The sequence below is a fragment of the Dipodomys merriami genome, unplaced genomic scaffold (assembly GCF_024711535.1).
Source record: "Dipodomys merriami isolate MVZ:Mamm:240054 unplaced genomic scaffold, mDipMer1.0.p SCAF_580, whole genome shotgun sequence".
Classification (NCBI taxonomy): Eukaryota; Metazoa; Chordata; class Mammalia; order Rodentia; family Heteromyidae; genus Dipodomys; species Dipodomys merriami.
Window position 1 is genome coordinate 661,683 of NW_027206158.1, and position 16,146 is coordinate 677,828.

The window sequence follows — 16,146 nt, forward strand, 5'->3', positions numbered from 1 at the left end:
ACTTGTAAGCAGATGCTCAGTTCCCTCCCTCTTTCAAGAGTCTGTGCCTCCATTAAGGAACTCTACAGTCCCATCTGCTTTTCTGATGGGACTGTAAGTCTCCATATACTCTCTTCCTGGAATGTTTCTTTCTACACATTACTACTCTGCATTTTCAGTTGTTGTAATTGAAGACTGAGGACCCCAAACTTTTTTGGTTTTAGTTTTTGTCTTTGATATTTAATTAGAGACTGAAGGTCTGAAGAAGTTTTCACTGGGTTCAATACTACCTTGTCTTATAAGGGCCTTGGATTAAGGTCTTGAGAAGAGTATCAGTCTATCACTATTTTAGTCATTCTCATGCCTAGTAGGAACTCGAGAAACTCTCTAAATTCTGGGTAGAAGAAGCACTACTCCAAAAGCACAGAAGGAAGGACTAATTAAAGAAAAATAACTACAGAGGTTAGAATTATTCAATAATCGAGGAGAATCAAACTTACCTAAAATATGTGAACAGTGAATGGAATGTGAGCTGCAGGGACTGCTTATGATCTTTCTCAGTGATATTCTTCTAGAAAGCCAGGAAAAGGACATTTAGAAAATTTACTTCATGACACTCCACAGACATATGGTACCATGAAATAACATCACATACTTGTCCCAAGTATGAGAAGAGCAGATTCAGCAGACCACTTTGTGGCAGTGAACTAAACCCTTGTCCAGTATCAGGAGAGGGAAGAACCTACTACTTAAACAAAACTGGCAGATTAGTTTAGATTATGCCCAAAAGTAATATCTGCAAGTTTTCCTTCTGGAAGGTTTGACCCAATAGTTGAAGAAGCTGACTTCTAAAAGATATGCACTTTCAGAGGAAGAGACAAAGGCAGGGATAGAGAATTTTTTTGTGAGATTTCTGTTGCTTAAACAATGTTAAAGATTTCCCTTTATAATGTAGATTTACAGACTATGCTTACAAACATAGGATTCAGGCCTCCAGACAGGGTTATGGAGTTAATTTTGAAGAAACTTACTGTTTTAAAATAAATGTACCAAATAGTTAATGCTGTGCAAGGCATTTGACGGAGGGTTCAAGAAGACCCAACAGGAAGGCTGGGAAGGTGGCTAAGTGGTAGTAGAGTGCTTCCCTTGTATGCATGAGGCCATGGGTTCAATTCCTCATCACCAATACACAGAAAAAGCCAGAAATGGGTGTGGCTCAAGTGGTAGAGCGCTAGCCTTGAGCTGAAGAGCTGAGGGACAGTGCGCAGGCCCAGAGTTCAGGACCCACGACCAACCAAAGACAAAAAAAAAAAAAGAAGACCCAACATGACAGAGACAGTAAGGGAGACAGGGGCGTGGGTCACATGAACATAAGGATGCTGGACAAAGAATGGCTTAGTCAGGTAAAATATTAGTGAAGTTCAATTCATTAGAATAAGAAGGAAAACAAAAACCTTCACCATAGCTTTCTGAAGGGATGATAAAAACAAATGACACAGGGTTGTTCTATTGATAGTCACTAGTGTTATTCAAGAAGCCATATGCCCTCTACTTTTTTGTGTAGGATGAAGTAAAAATTAGTCAATCAGCTACCTGGTGAATGCAAAGAATTGGGACAATATTCCATTTGCTAACAGAGTACTTGTAAATACTTAAAGCACCCTTCTACTCCACTACTTAGTCTGAGTAACATGACAGTATCTAAAAACTGAGCAATAAAAAAAACTGGAGAAACAACACTTGGTAATATTGTTTTACATCTATATTTTGAAGTATTAATGAATAAAATGGTCATATACTTTCTCTAAAATAATACTGGGAAGGAGGGAGAAGAGTAGGTGAGGTATATTATAAATGAAACAAGATAAGCTTATTATCATTGAAGGTAAGTAATGAGTAAACTTGGGGGTGAGACAACTATCTACTTTTTTTTTTTTGGCGCTCATGGGGCCTGAACTCTGGGCCTGGGTGCTGTCCCTCAGCTCTTCAACTCAAGGCTAGCACCCTACCACTTGAGGCACAGTGCCACTTCTGGCTTTTTCTGCTTATGTGGTGCAGAGAAATTGAAACCAGGGCCTCATACATGCAAGGATACCACTCTACCACTGAGCTACCTTCCCAGCCCTCCTCCTCTTTCTTTTTTGTCTGTCATGGGGCTGGAACTCTGGGCCTGGGCACTGTCCCTCCACTCTTCATCTAAAGGCTAGTGCTCTACCACTTGAGCCACCGTGCCACTTCCAATTTTCTGGTGGTTTATTGGAGATAAATGTCTCATGGCCTTTCCTGCCTGGGCTGGCTTTGAACCACGGTCCTCAGATCTCCACCTCCTCAGTAGCTAGGATTACAGGAGTGAGCCACTAGCGCCTGGCCAACTTTACTTATGCATTTGTTTAAAATTTTCTCATAATTTGTTTGTAAGCAAGTCATAAAGCTGGAGATTAAACTGTGACTTGTGACAAAAAAGCTTATACAATACAGATTGGAAATGAGCACAGGGTCATGTCCTTTGAAAGCTATTTTGACCTTCTTTATCTCTTCTCACGAATTTTAATTTGAAGTCTATTTTATCTGATATTAGGATTGCAACTCCCGCCTGTTTATGAGGGCCGTTTGCTTGGTAGATTTGTTCCAGCCTTTAACATTGAAAATGTGTTTGTTTTTACGGGCAAGATGTGACTCCTGCAGGCAGCAGATAGAAGGGTCTTGTTTTTTAATCCAACTAGGCAGTCTATGTCACTTAATTGGAGAGTTCAGTCCGTTAACCTTAAGAGATAGGACTGAGAGGTATTTGGGAGTTCCTGCCATGTTATCCACCTTCTTGGGGGCTGCGAAAAATGCTACCAGCACAACTATGTTTATTGCAGCATTATTTACCATAGCTAAGATATGGAACCAACCCAGATGCCCCTCAGTAGATGAATGGATCAAGAAAATGTGGTATATATACACAATGGAATTCTATGCCTCCATCAGAAGGAATGACATTTCCCCATTTGTTAGGAAATGGAAAGGTTTGGAAAAAATTATATTAAGTGAAGTAAGCCAGGCCCAAAGAAACATAGGTCCCATGGTTTCCCTTATTTGCAATATCTAGTATAGGGTATGAGTCAAGCGGAAAAGGTCAGATAATGTGATGTTAGGAAAATGAACCCTTAAATATGTATTTTAATGTTTTCGTTTCTTTCATGCATGTGTTTCTAACGCATTTATAAGATTATTTCTTTGTTGCTTTGTATGTCCCTCCCCCACAGTGTAACCCCCGCTTTCACTTTATTTGATGTCAGTATAACATGTGGAGGAGATGGGGACAAACAAGTCGTTTAAGGATTCAGGTGGACCTGTTGCAACAATGAGAAGTACAAAATGTCATGTCAAAACCAGCTTTACAATGTCGGTGTGGGGGAGGGAGGGGGGTATGATTGTGTGGGGGGGAGGGGGGTGGCTGGGAAGGGAGGTGAAGGGTAAACAAAGGAGGAGGCTGCAATGCTTGGTAAGAAATGTATGCATTATCCTGCCCATGTAATTGTAACCCCTCTGTACAGTATGTTCTCAAATAAAATAAAATTAAATTAAAAAAAAAAAGAAAGCAAAATGAGAGTAAAAAAAAAAAAAAAGAAGTCCTTCTAAGCCAGGCACTGGTGGCTTACACCTATAATCGTTGGAGGCTGTGATTTGAGGACCGCAATTCAAAGCCAGTCCAAGCAGGAAAGTCCATGAGAGAGCCCCACAACTGACAGAAAAAAAAGCAGATTTATGTATCATATTGAACTAATGGTTTATATAATGACATATATAAAAATGTAAGGCATCAGGCCAAGGAATGAATAAAGGCAGTTTTTGTTATAGAATAGTTTGCATGCACAATATTAAGGAAATAATAACAAGTTGCTGCCATTTACTTAATATCAGTAAGATAACAGGAATAACGTAAAACACAGAGAATCTCCCTGGTTAGGCTGACATTTGTGTATAATCCTAGATATTCTGAATGCATATCTGAGAACTGATGTGTGAAGCAAGGCTGGACAGAAAGTTCATAAGACTCTCATCTCCAATTAACCAGCAATAATCCAGAAACGGAACTTTGGCTCAAGTAGTAGAATGCCAGCTTTGAGTGCAAAATGTCAAAGGAGAGTGCAAGTCCCTTAACGCAAATGCCAGAAATGGCATAAAGAATAAAAAGCAAATCATTAAACACATGGAAACACAAAAAGACAAAAGTTATGCAAATTTAAATGCTACATTGAGAGATGGATCACACCAAATACAAGAAATGACATTTAGACATTTTCACTCAGTTGAAAAATAAACCAGGATAAGGTGGAATATATACAAAATGGAATTTTACTTATCTATTAGAAAGGATGATATTGCATCATTTTAAGAAATGGTAAGACCTGGTGAAAACTAGATTAAGTTAAGCCAAAAGAAAGTAAGAATGTGTGTTTTCTCTCACCTGAGGAAGACAGAATTAATCTATAAATATACAATAGACAATTGGGTAAACTTGGTGCACATAATTGTAAGGAGTGAAATATGATAGATTCATATTAGAAATTAAATTATATAATTTATTAGGAAAACTAACTTATAGTCCAATAAAATAAACACCAGGAATCGAGTAATCATATGTGGAAGTGAAATCAAGAGCAGAAAGGCAAACTAATGAAGACATAAAAGGTGTAGAAATAGGGTCTGGGAAGGTGGTTCAGTGGTGGAGTACTTGCCTTGCATTCATGAAGCCCTGGGTTCGATTCCTTAGCAGCACATTAGCAGAAAAAAAAAAGAAAATGGCGCTGTGGCTCGAGTGGTAGAGCAGGTGCTTTGAGCTGAAGGGCTGAGGGACAGCACCTAGGCCTAGAATTCAGGCCCATAAATAACAAAAATGGTGGAGAAATAGGTATGAAATCAAATTTCCAATTAAAATTAATGATTTTAAATATGCATTTAATTTTACATGTATTTATTGTTTATAACTCTAATCTTTTGGTACCTCTTGCCTTTTGTGCTTTTAGGTTATCTTAAAATCTCTTTATTGTGTGGACAATGCATGGACCATGATACTCCTACCTATGTCTCTTGTGTTGCTGAGATTAATGGCATGAGTCACCATGCTTCACTTATTTGTGCAGATTGGGACTTGTAAACTTTTGTCCAGATTATGTCCAAAGTGTGATACTCTTGATCTCTGATTTCTGATAGTGATCATAGATGTGAGCTGGTACATAAGGCCATTCATAATCCTTTATCCCACTTTGAAGACATGAAGTTTAATTTTCCAAATGACATACAAGATGACAAACAGAAAAATAATCCCTTAGTTCTGGTAAAGATGAGCTACTAATGAGAAACAAAATTACTTTCTAAAATATTTGACTATTGTAATTATATTTTCAATCTTACCCTACATTTAATATTTATGCCAGTGATTAAACTCAAATTGCAGGCATGCAACTGTGGTTTGCCCCTGTAATCCGAGTTACTTAGGGTGCAGAGACCCCAGGATCATTGTTCAAAGCCTGCAAGGGCAGGAAAGACTGTGTGACTCTTATCTCCAAAATTAATCACAGAAAAACACCTGAAGTGTCACTGTGGATCAAGTGTCAAGCCAAAAGATCCTAGAGACATTGACTAGACCCAGAGTTCAACCCCCAAGACTGGCACAAAGAGACTATTATTGCCTTTAACCATTCATTTGGATCACCTATAGAGAGGGCAGGCTATTGAAGGTCACATAGTTAACTGAAGAAGTAGAATTTGAGAGGATCACAATTCAGAATCAGTCTGGGAAGGGAGGTAATAAGATTTCCATATCTCCCTAAAGCCAGGCAGGTTGAAATGCATTCTGTGATCCCAGCTAATTGGCAGACCAAGGTAAGAATGAGCTTAGCCTAGTCTCTGTTTTGCCATCAACAAAACTGATAATGTATGAGCAAAGTCAGTAAATAAAAAAGATTGTTGATGTGTCCTTATTTGTAGAATATCTGTCTAACAAACAACGTATCTAAATTAAAATTAAAAGAGAAAGGAAGAAAGAAAGAAAGAAAGAAAGAAAGAAAGAAAGAAAGAAAGAAAGAAAGAAAGAAAGAAAGAAAGAAAGAAAGAAAAGAAAGAAAAAAGAAGGAAAGAAGTGAAGGAGATAAGGAAGGAAAGAAGGAAGGAAGAAAGAAAGAAAGAAAAAAGAAGGAAGGAAGTAAAGGAGATAAGGAAGGAGGGAAGAAAGAAGGAAGAAGGGAGAAAGAGAGAGAGAGTGGTAAAAAGAAATATAAAAAACATATAGTCAACATGTGATAGACGTTAATAGTGACACTATACCATGTTAGATATAATTGTCATTATTTATTTCTAGGAGCAGCCTAGATAAAACAAGAGCAGATTTCAGCCAAGGATACATACATGTGTTCACCACTAACAAACTGTTATTGATGCCTCCTCCTGGACCAGAGGACATCTAAATAAACAAAAATAAAGCCTAAATAAACCAATAACATACATACTTTGATAAAACACAGGACTGGCTTAAAGTGTTGGACCAACAGGATTGCATATCTAGGAGGTATGGTAAAGTGTGTGGGAGACCAGCATTCTGATGATCTTGCAATGATGAAACTGCCTAACCACACAGCTCCTGGGCATATCACTGCTGAAACAAATATTCAGTCAGAGGTTAACAAAAGTAAGATTTACAATGAAACAGACATTCTGACCAAAGGTATTTTTACCTGATTCATTGTATTTCTTACAGTCTCCAGTTATATAACACACACACAACGTTCCTAATTCCCTTCTGCTTCATTATTGTCTTTCCTTGTTTTGGTTTTGTTTTCAGAAATACACAGGGCATATCTTATATTTTTGTATTTTAGCCTTCAGAAGGTCTATAGTTAAATATCCTTAAGTTCCTTTTGTTAGAAAATGAAAGACACATTGGGTGGTTCTTCACCTGTTATAATTATATAACTATATAATTATATAATAATACTTTTTTATTTCTAACATTTTAGCTGTATAATCCCAATTCATTTTTTCCCAAAGGGAACCTTAGTGGAAGGAAGAATCTGAAAGTTCATTCTGGTATTTAGAGAACTTCTGTTATTAAAACTCCAGTACATAGTATGGAATGGAACTCTGAAATTATTCATTAAACAGATGAGGTGAAAGTCAGATTTTGCACTCTAATACTCTTTCCTCAACCAAAATAACTAATATTCTTAAAGTTAATGGGCACAAATGTGCATAAATTTTCTAGAAATAAAATGATCACTTATGAAACATTAATAATACCTGCAAAGAAAGCTTTACAATATAAGATAATTCCTTCACACAATATGTATCTGTCTGGTACCATAACCCCAAACTAGACTAAGGCATCTAATAGCTATCACAGTTGGATGTTTCCTTTTTGTAAAACTGTTTTATCGTGTTGAGTAATATGAATTGTATACCAACTTAAAATCACATTTGAAATAAAACAGTTACTAGGTAAGACCTTCGTGGTTGAGGTGGTGTGGGATTTCCAGTCAACCCCTCTTGAGTTTTCCAGGAAGGAGCTTGCTTTGCCACAGCCTCTGTGGTAGAGCAGGGCAGGGTTTTGAGAGTGGAGGCCAGTCTGGGTAGGGCTTTGAGACATTTGGGAGGAGGTAGGAAGTATTGGATTTGTAGGGCGGGGTTTCCAGTGGAACAGGACAAGGCTTTAGGAAGGAAGTTCAGAGATAGCCATGTTCAGAGGAAAACGGCAGGATTACCAGGGAAGATATTGTTTTCAGGCCCAGCTAAGAGAAGAATGGGGCTGCAAGCGAGGAGATGTAATGACCTGTGAGCGAGAAAATACACATAAGCACAGTTAAAGATGTCAAAGGTGTTTTACTAATGTGTCTGCAACCCTGCCCTAGGTTACTAGAATTAGGAGCAACTGCAACCTCCAGGGGGCAAGTTGTTTTCCTTTTTCCTCCTCCTTGCAAGCCTTGCCTCTCCACTCTCCATTGGCCACTTTGCAAGCCTCTCTACCTCTCCACAGGCCTCTCCACCTCTTCACAAACCTCTGGGCTCTCTGTAGTCCTCTCCGCATTTCACAGGCCTCTCAGCTCTCTGCAGGCCTCCCTGCTCCTCACAGGCCTCTCAACTCTGTGCAGTCCTCTCAGCTGTCTAGGGCTTCCCCAGGTCTCCCTGCCTGACCGGACTTCCTCCAGCCTTCTCTGACAGCCTGGGATTTCCCAGATATCTCCTTGATCCAGCTTCCTTGGGCCATCCCAGATTCTCCTCAAGCCTGAGGAGAGCTGGGCACAGCTCTGGTCCAGGAGCCATGTCTCTTCTCATGTGTCTCTTGTGGCATCTCCTTCTTTCCATCCCCTGCCCAGAAACCCCTGTTGCTACATCTGGTGGCCTGTCCCCCAAGCCACCCTTTGACCCCTCTCCCCCAAGTGGCCTGGCGTGCATGAAGATGGAATCAGCATGGGGCAGGACTTCCCGGACCCTCAAGCTCTCACAGAGTTTACTTAGAGGAGGGGTTACTGGTGGAGCGCTGTGGGCCTGCATGGGATATGTAAAATGGGATTTCCCGTAGAGCAGGGTGGGAAATTTGAGGGAAGAGGCTGATGGAATGCAGGCTTTCTGGTGGAGGAAGGCTGGGCTGACGGGGAGAAGCTTATTGAGGGGTGTGGCTCTGAGAGGGAAGCAGTGTTATGAAGAAGTGGGCTAGTAAAGGACAGCATTTCTGGTGGAAAACCCCATACTTTCTGGCATGTGGTAAGATGGAAGGATTTCTGGCAGAGCAGGAGGGGGCAGCAATGGACGAATGAGCCTTGTCAGGACAGGGCGTTGAGGATCCAAAGGACTAGTTAGGGTGGGGTTTTCGGTGAGGCCAGCCAAGACTTGGAGAGATGGAGTAAGATTGAGTGGGGACTTCAGTGTTAGGAGGCAGGATATCTAAGGAGTAAGCCTATTGTGGGCAGGGTTTCCAGTAGGGCAAGACAAACCTTCAAAGAAGGGGATAGGGATGGACAGGTGCTTCCAGTCAAGCCTGGTAAGCCTTCCAGAAGGAGGCCAACTGGTGGAATGGTTTCCAGTGGAACAATGTGGCCTTCCAGAATGAGCAAGGATGGTGGGATTTTCTGGTGGAGAAGGGCAGGGCTTGGAGCCATGAGGCTAGTTGGAGGTGGGGCTTTCAGAAGGTGGTAAGGCTACAAGGGTTTAGGATAATTATATGCAGGGTATCCTGTGGAGTGGAGTGTGGATTCCAGAGAGAACCCCAACTAGGGGTTGGATGAGGAGCTCAGCTGAGGGTTGGATTATTGGGGGAGAATGGCAGGACTTACAGAGAATAGATGGAAAGGTAGGGAGGTATCTGGTGAAGTACTCGGGCTTTCCAAGGATGAGGTGGGCTGTGCCAGTAGCTTCTAGTGAAACAAAGCAGGGCTTCAAGGGCAAATATAGGGTGGCGGATGGATTTTGATGTAGCAGGACAGGGCTTCATGGGAGGAGTGTAGTTCAGGGAAGGGCTTTGAAAGGGTTGTCTGGGCTGTAGGAGTAGGCTAGTTATGGGGTGGGGGAAGGGCAAAGGGGAGAAATGTTCCCTGGAGCCTCTAAGGAGCTTGAGGGAGAAGGCTGGTTGAGGGTAGGCTTAAAGGGAAGGGTGGGTTTGGAGGGACTAGGTTAGGTAGGGGCAGGGCATCCAGAGAATAAGGGTGGGGATTCAAGGGAGGAGCCGGATGGAAGTGAAGTTCTGGGTAGAACAAGTTGGGTATTGAGGGAGGAGATATGTTTCTTTGGGGCAGAGAAAAGAGTAGATGGAGTGGAAGAGGGATTTCCAAGTAGCAGACCAGGGATTTGAGGAAGGAGGCTGGTTGCAAACAGAGCTTTGAAAGTTTATAGCAGGGCTACTACGGTGTAGGTTAATTGAGGGTGGGATTTCAGGTGTAGCAGGACAGGGTTTCAAAAGAGGGGCTGAATGGAAGTGGGTCAAGTTGAGCTTGTGAGAGGGGATAGGATAGAGGCAGGAGTTCAAGGGGGAAGGGAGAGGCTATAAAAAAACAGCAACTACTAATAAAAATAATGCAAGAATACCATTTTCAGCCAGTGTAGAATTAATTCTATTTCTGTATGTATGAGAGATATTGGATAAACTAACCAAGTAATTTCTTCCTACTGAAATTTTTCTTTATTCTAATTGAGTGAGAATAAAACAACAGGCCACGTCAGGCTCATAGGCACACAGTAGACTGACACATGAATCACTGGATTTGATTACCCAGCAACTCCTTTAAGGAACACAAAAATTTAAACTCTCTCCATTAGTCATAATGGACACTCTATTGACTTAAAATTGTGAATAAATAGAAATTTTCCTCTGAACATTTTAGAAATTTTAATCTAAACAAAGTAATAGTAATTCTTTAACTTTATACTTCTATATTGGAACATATACTAACACTAAATAATTAGGAAAATATAATAAAATTATACACAGAATGTTCATTCTTGCAACAGCAATTTTAATCTAAAATAATTTAAAACCAGAAAATTGCTTGCCATATAGTGAGATTGCAGTATGGTTTCCTTTTGTGATCAAAATGGTGATTTAAGCAATATGCCTTTATCATTGGACGCATTGATGGTTAAAAGATATCCAAGAATGTGAAGTACCCTAAAAAAATACCCTGAAGAAACTCACAGGGTACTGTGAGTTGATGTTGAAATAAAATTAATTACTGCATACAGTAGGAATTAATATTAAATAGGCACAGAAATATTTTCTACAATAAACGGCTACATTGAAAAATAAACAATGAAAAGGAAGCAGGCAGTCAGACCATCAAGTTAACATTATCTAATGAATAACATTTATTGAGACTTGTTTGCAATCTGCTTGACCTAAATTCTTCCCTGAAGCCAAATAACAAGAAAAAAACCATGGAAATACAGTATTTTCAAGGCATTATTAGACTTTAGAGAGTGAATTCAATTAATATATTGCTAGAAAATAAAGACAGCAAAGGAAATATTCCCAATATTCCCAATCTATGGCTCTCTGCTGTGAGAGGGATACAGGCCAAGGCGTGAATGGACTGAAGAACAGGAGTGCATTCTAGTAGTTCCCAAGATGCAATGATGAATGTAACATGGGAGAAAATCAACATAACTGTCACATGAATTTATCACTGGAGAGTACAGAGAAGTACAGTGAAAATCCCAGGAGATTTATAAAGTACAATCTTACATATTTGTCAGAACAGTAAATTCAAATGTTTTCAGAAAAGTGTCTGGCATTGTGTCCTAAAACACTTGGAAAGACTACAGGAAACTACCGGGCACTCACATGATGCCAAGAAATGATTAACTTATAATTTACAAGACATTGAATAATCATAAAAGTCTTGTTTCAGTAGTGCAAAATTAAGCCTTAATACACTCTGTTCTGAAACAACACATTATAAAACCAAATCAAGAACAATCAAATTATATATGTGACTCAACTGTTTCCAACAATAGAATTCAAAAATTCAAATTACATACTGTATCTGTAAACTGATAAAAATCATACAGGATGACAAACATAATTAATCTTTCAACACTGCATATTTTATGTGAATAGTCCTGATGATAAATGATTTGTTTTCCTTACAGATTTTGGATGAACACAACAACAACAACACAAAACCAAAAACCACTTGGCAATAGATCTGGATACCAGTGGCTCATCCCTATTCCTAAATGCCCAGGAGGCTGAGATTGGAGGACCATGGCTCACAGGTTGCTGGGGTAGCCAAATCCATGAGACATTGATGTTCCATTGATCAGTCAAAGGCCTAGTGGAACATTGGCTCACATGGTATAGCATCAGGCATGAGTGTAAACACCAAGAGTTCAAGGCTGGAGTCAAATCTCATTACTACACCCCACACACACAGTCACAACCTACACACAAAGGGGAAGATACAGGAACAGGGAGAGAAAGGGAATCTTAAGAGTTTAAAAAGTGAAGCCTATCCTAGAAAAAAAAATCTTTTCCAAAAATATACAACTGTAAGATTACTTGTGAGGGATTCTAGAGCTGAGCAGTGAGATCTGGAAAGAGATAAAAGATTAGAAAGCCATCTTAAACAAGACTCAGAAGGCTGAGATATGTACCCTGGAAAAGTCAAATCATCAAGGCAAGATAGTGCTATAAGTTACTACCTTAAGTGTGTTTAAGATACAGCTGTTAGGACACTAAAATAGTAAGATCTTGGAGATGAGACAAGATATTTTATGGCTAAAATATGTATTCCTCCCTTCTGCTCCCTAACAGTAAGAGAGTTAATTGTCACTATTTATACAAAGTATACCTCATGTTAGTGGTTGTAACCACAAGATAGATTGATGACCTAGTTTGTGAAAATAACTTTAGCCACACCCCTATATTAAGTTGGATAAAAAGTTTGTTAAGCAGGACCACCAAAAACTGGTGGTGAGCCTTTGGGTCCCCTGGTGTCCCTCTTTCCTTTCCCTCTCTGTAATTTCTCAGTTCATTGGCCAGGTGTCCCTTCATCTCTGCTGTTCCAGAGTTGTGGACAGAACTGATATTCTGAGCTCCTCAATACAAACGGTGGAAACACACTTTATCAAAGAAGATACACAAACATATATGAGCACCTGGCAAGATACCAATCATCAGCAGTCATCCTGTGAGTCCTTAGTGAAGAAGTGGAGTTCCATTATGGTGGTCATAATGGCTAAGTGTAAAAAGTATGTAATAAAACCTTTGGAAGGTTCTTTTTCTCTTTTTTCTCTGTAGTCCCAGATGGCCTGGAACTTTCCAGCCTTGTCTCAGCCACAGAAGTGATGGGAGTTTGAATATGTGCTGCCATGCCTGGCATTTAGGAAGTTCACAACAAAGCAATAACAAAGTACATGAAAGCAATTTTGTAAATGATGTACATTTGCTTCCTCAATTGTAAAATAAAACAATACGAAAGTGCATGAAAAGTCTTTTTTTCTTTTTTTTTTTTTTTGTCGGTTGTGGGGCTTGAACTCTGGGCCTGGGCGCTGTCCCTCAGCTCTTCTGCTCAAGGCGAGCGCTCTACCACATGAGCTACTGTGCCACTTCCAGCATGAAAAGTTTTGTAAGTGATATGTATTTACTTCCTCAATTGTAAAATTAAACAAATATATGTCAAAATATCACATTATTAACATTATTTATATATATGTATATGTATATATATATATATATATATATATATATATATATATATATATATATGCAGTTCATCAGGCATCACTATACCTCAACAGATCAAATGCAAAGTCAAATTTCTACTTCTTTCTAGGAGAAGCAGAAAAGGTCAAAATCTATGGATATATGACCATATAAGATGATATTAAGTAACTGCTTAAATAGGGATATAGGTTGACCTTTTGTAACAATGAGATGTATAAGACACTCCATTGAAAATGAACTTTAAAACTGGTGAGGGGGAGGGAGGGAGTAGCTGTGGAGGTGGGAGGGAAGGGATCGTAGGGGAAAAAACAAAAGACGAGGCAACAATGCTCCATAGGAAATGTACTCATTACCCTGGTCATTTAACTGTGACCCCTCTGTACAGTATTTTTACAATAAAAATGTACAAAAATTCTACTTTAAAATCTAACATCTAAGGCAGTGTCTGGAATACAAGGAGATAAAATAAATCTACAGGAGGGATATCTTTAACACTGTGACAATGAGACGTGAAAGCTGGATTTTAAATCAGGGTTTGACAAGATCAAATGTCCACTAAATATGTGATTACAGCTACAGAGCTGACCATGATCGTAAGAATGGAGGTACAACTGAAAGTCAGCTAAGGCTGCTACAGCATTGTATGTAGACATAATGTGACCTCTCCAATAATTGTAAAGCACAAAATAGAAGTTAAGTCAGTAAAATACATGGGAGGGTTTACCCACTGAGAAAAATTGCAGTGGGTGATCATTGCTCTTTGGTTGAGAGTATACAGTCCATCTCATTTTACTTTAAGCTAAAGTATATTTCTGATATGAACACAATTGTAATATATCAGTGTTTCATGAGTGCAGACTAGTGTAGGTGCATGTTACTCTAATATATATAAAGGCTCTACCTTCACACTCCATTCTATGTTGTTAAGTTTGCATGGAGAAATGTTCATAACTAGGAAATTTAGACTCTTGTGAATCTGATTCAGGAAACTGAAATAAGACATTTGGGTCATCCACTCCAATTATTTGGTTTGTGACTATGAAATAAATACCATTATTTAAAATGCACATGAATTTTTGAAAATTCATGCAATACCATATGGCAAACATACAAAAGATACAATTACTCATCTTCTTATATGAGCTGAAGGGAAGTTATTCCTGACATGCACTCGTTTTTTTAAAGAAATACATTTAATAATGTCTACCCTTTTTATATTACTTTTTCAAAATGTAAATATACATACTTGAGAAAAGATTCTGTGCTTTTTATTAAATACTTCATTATATCTATAGCTCTATCTATCTATCTACCTACCTATCTATCTATCTATCTATCTATCTATCTATCTATCTATCTATCTATCTATCTATCCATCTAATCTATTTATCTATCTAAAGAACTAGGCAGGCAAAGCCAACCAAATTTCCCAAATACTTGAGACTGACCAGTTGCAGACCTAGAATTCAAATCCAGTTTTCCATCATGCTTATCTGAGGATGTTCTGTGAATGTCACATTACCTTTTAAGAGATAAGGAACAGAAGAATCTACATTATTTTTCTAATTATAGCTATAATGGCAATGAAATTGCTATAGAAGGAAAATATTTTTTAAATGAAAAAGGTATTGGGTACAAATTTGTTAGTAATCAAATCAAGATTGGTTAATTTTCTAAAGAAATTCCTGAATGACCATCATTCAAGCTTCCACTGTTTATGCTGCCTGGAGTAAATGCTTTAGGAGAACAACTCCATGCCAATGACACCAGTGCATATGAAGAAAACATGCTTTTAACATTCAGCATCTTGAATGCAAAAGAAATAATTATACAAATATAATCTAAAAGGAAAAATTTTTGTGACTGTTACTTCCTCATTATACCAAAGAAAACTTACTCCCTTTTCTAAAACATATATCTATTTTACTGATATTACTATAATTACTATTAATAATGTAGGAATAATATATTATAATATCATTAATGTTATGTAATCTATAAGTAATATATGTATAATATGTTTATAATAATTGATACTACTATAGTAACTATAATTAATACCTGTACAAAACTGAATTTTGTGTTATATATACTACGAATGGCATAAGAAATGAGAACTCTAATATACACCACATGCTTTAGTCACATAATTTATTGTTTTGCATGAATACGGAGGGTTGAAATAGGATCCAGGTGCTGTCCCTGAACCATATTACTCAGGGCTTGTACTCTACCACTTGATCCACACATCAATCTCCTACTTTTTTTTTGGAGGCTAATTGGTAATATGAGTTTCACAATTTTTTTTCTGTCTGGGCTGGCTTCAAACAGCTATCCTCAGATCTCAGCCTCCTGAGCAGCTGGGATTTCAGACATGAGCCTTGTTACATATTTTTTAATTCCATGCATGGCAAGTTGTTAGGTCATTATTTTTGTGTGTTCAAATATATTATGGTGGTTCATTTCTAAACTGATTCAGAATGAACAACCACTTATTGGGAAAGACTATATGTTGGAATTGAAATTGTAAATGCACTTATCTCACTATCAATTTTCAAAGATAATGTTAAATATTTCCAATTCCTGGAACTAAAACATTAAATAAGCATCCCTTCCTTAACTGTCTCATTTTCAACAGTATAAAACCTACTCTATAAACATCTATATTCAAGAAAGCAAGCCTCTCTAACCACATATTCACCTTCAGTTATCCTCCTCATCTCTATATGGCCTTTTACAATGGATGTCCTCTAACATTGACTACACATCCACCAGAGTCAGCCTACCACATCCAACACTTTTTAAAACTTCCTAGATAAAGTTGTTTGCCCCATCCTCATCAGCCTTTCTGCAGCCTCAGTGGAGAGCTTGTTCTCCTGCTTTACCTGTAGACTATATCCTGTTATATTTCCTAGCAAAGAAATAATAGCTAGCAGGCCTGAGCCTTGGTATATTCAGAGGTTCATTGG

At 38.4% G+C, this 16,146-nt stretch overlaps 1 long non-coding RNA gene across 1 annotated transcript in view; it reads left to right on the forward strand.

Annotated features, from left to right (window-relative positions):
* The window catches only part of LOC138813075 (uncharacterized), a 99,572-nt gene extending 87,947 nt beyond the window's left edge, over window positions 1-11,625 (forward strand). The window contains exon 5 of the long non-coding RNA XR_011367716.1: window positions 11,602-11,625. This is a non-coding gene — a long non-coding RNA (uncharacterized lncRNA). The remainder of the gene's footprint in view (window positions 1-11,601) is intronic.
* Window positions 11,626-16,146: the final 4,521 nt, after the last annotated feature.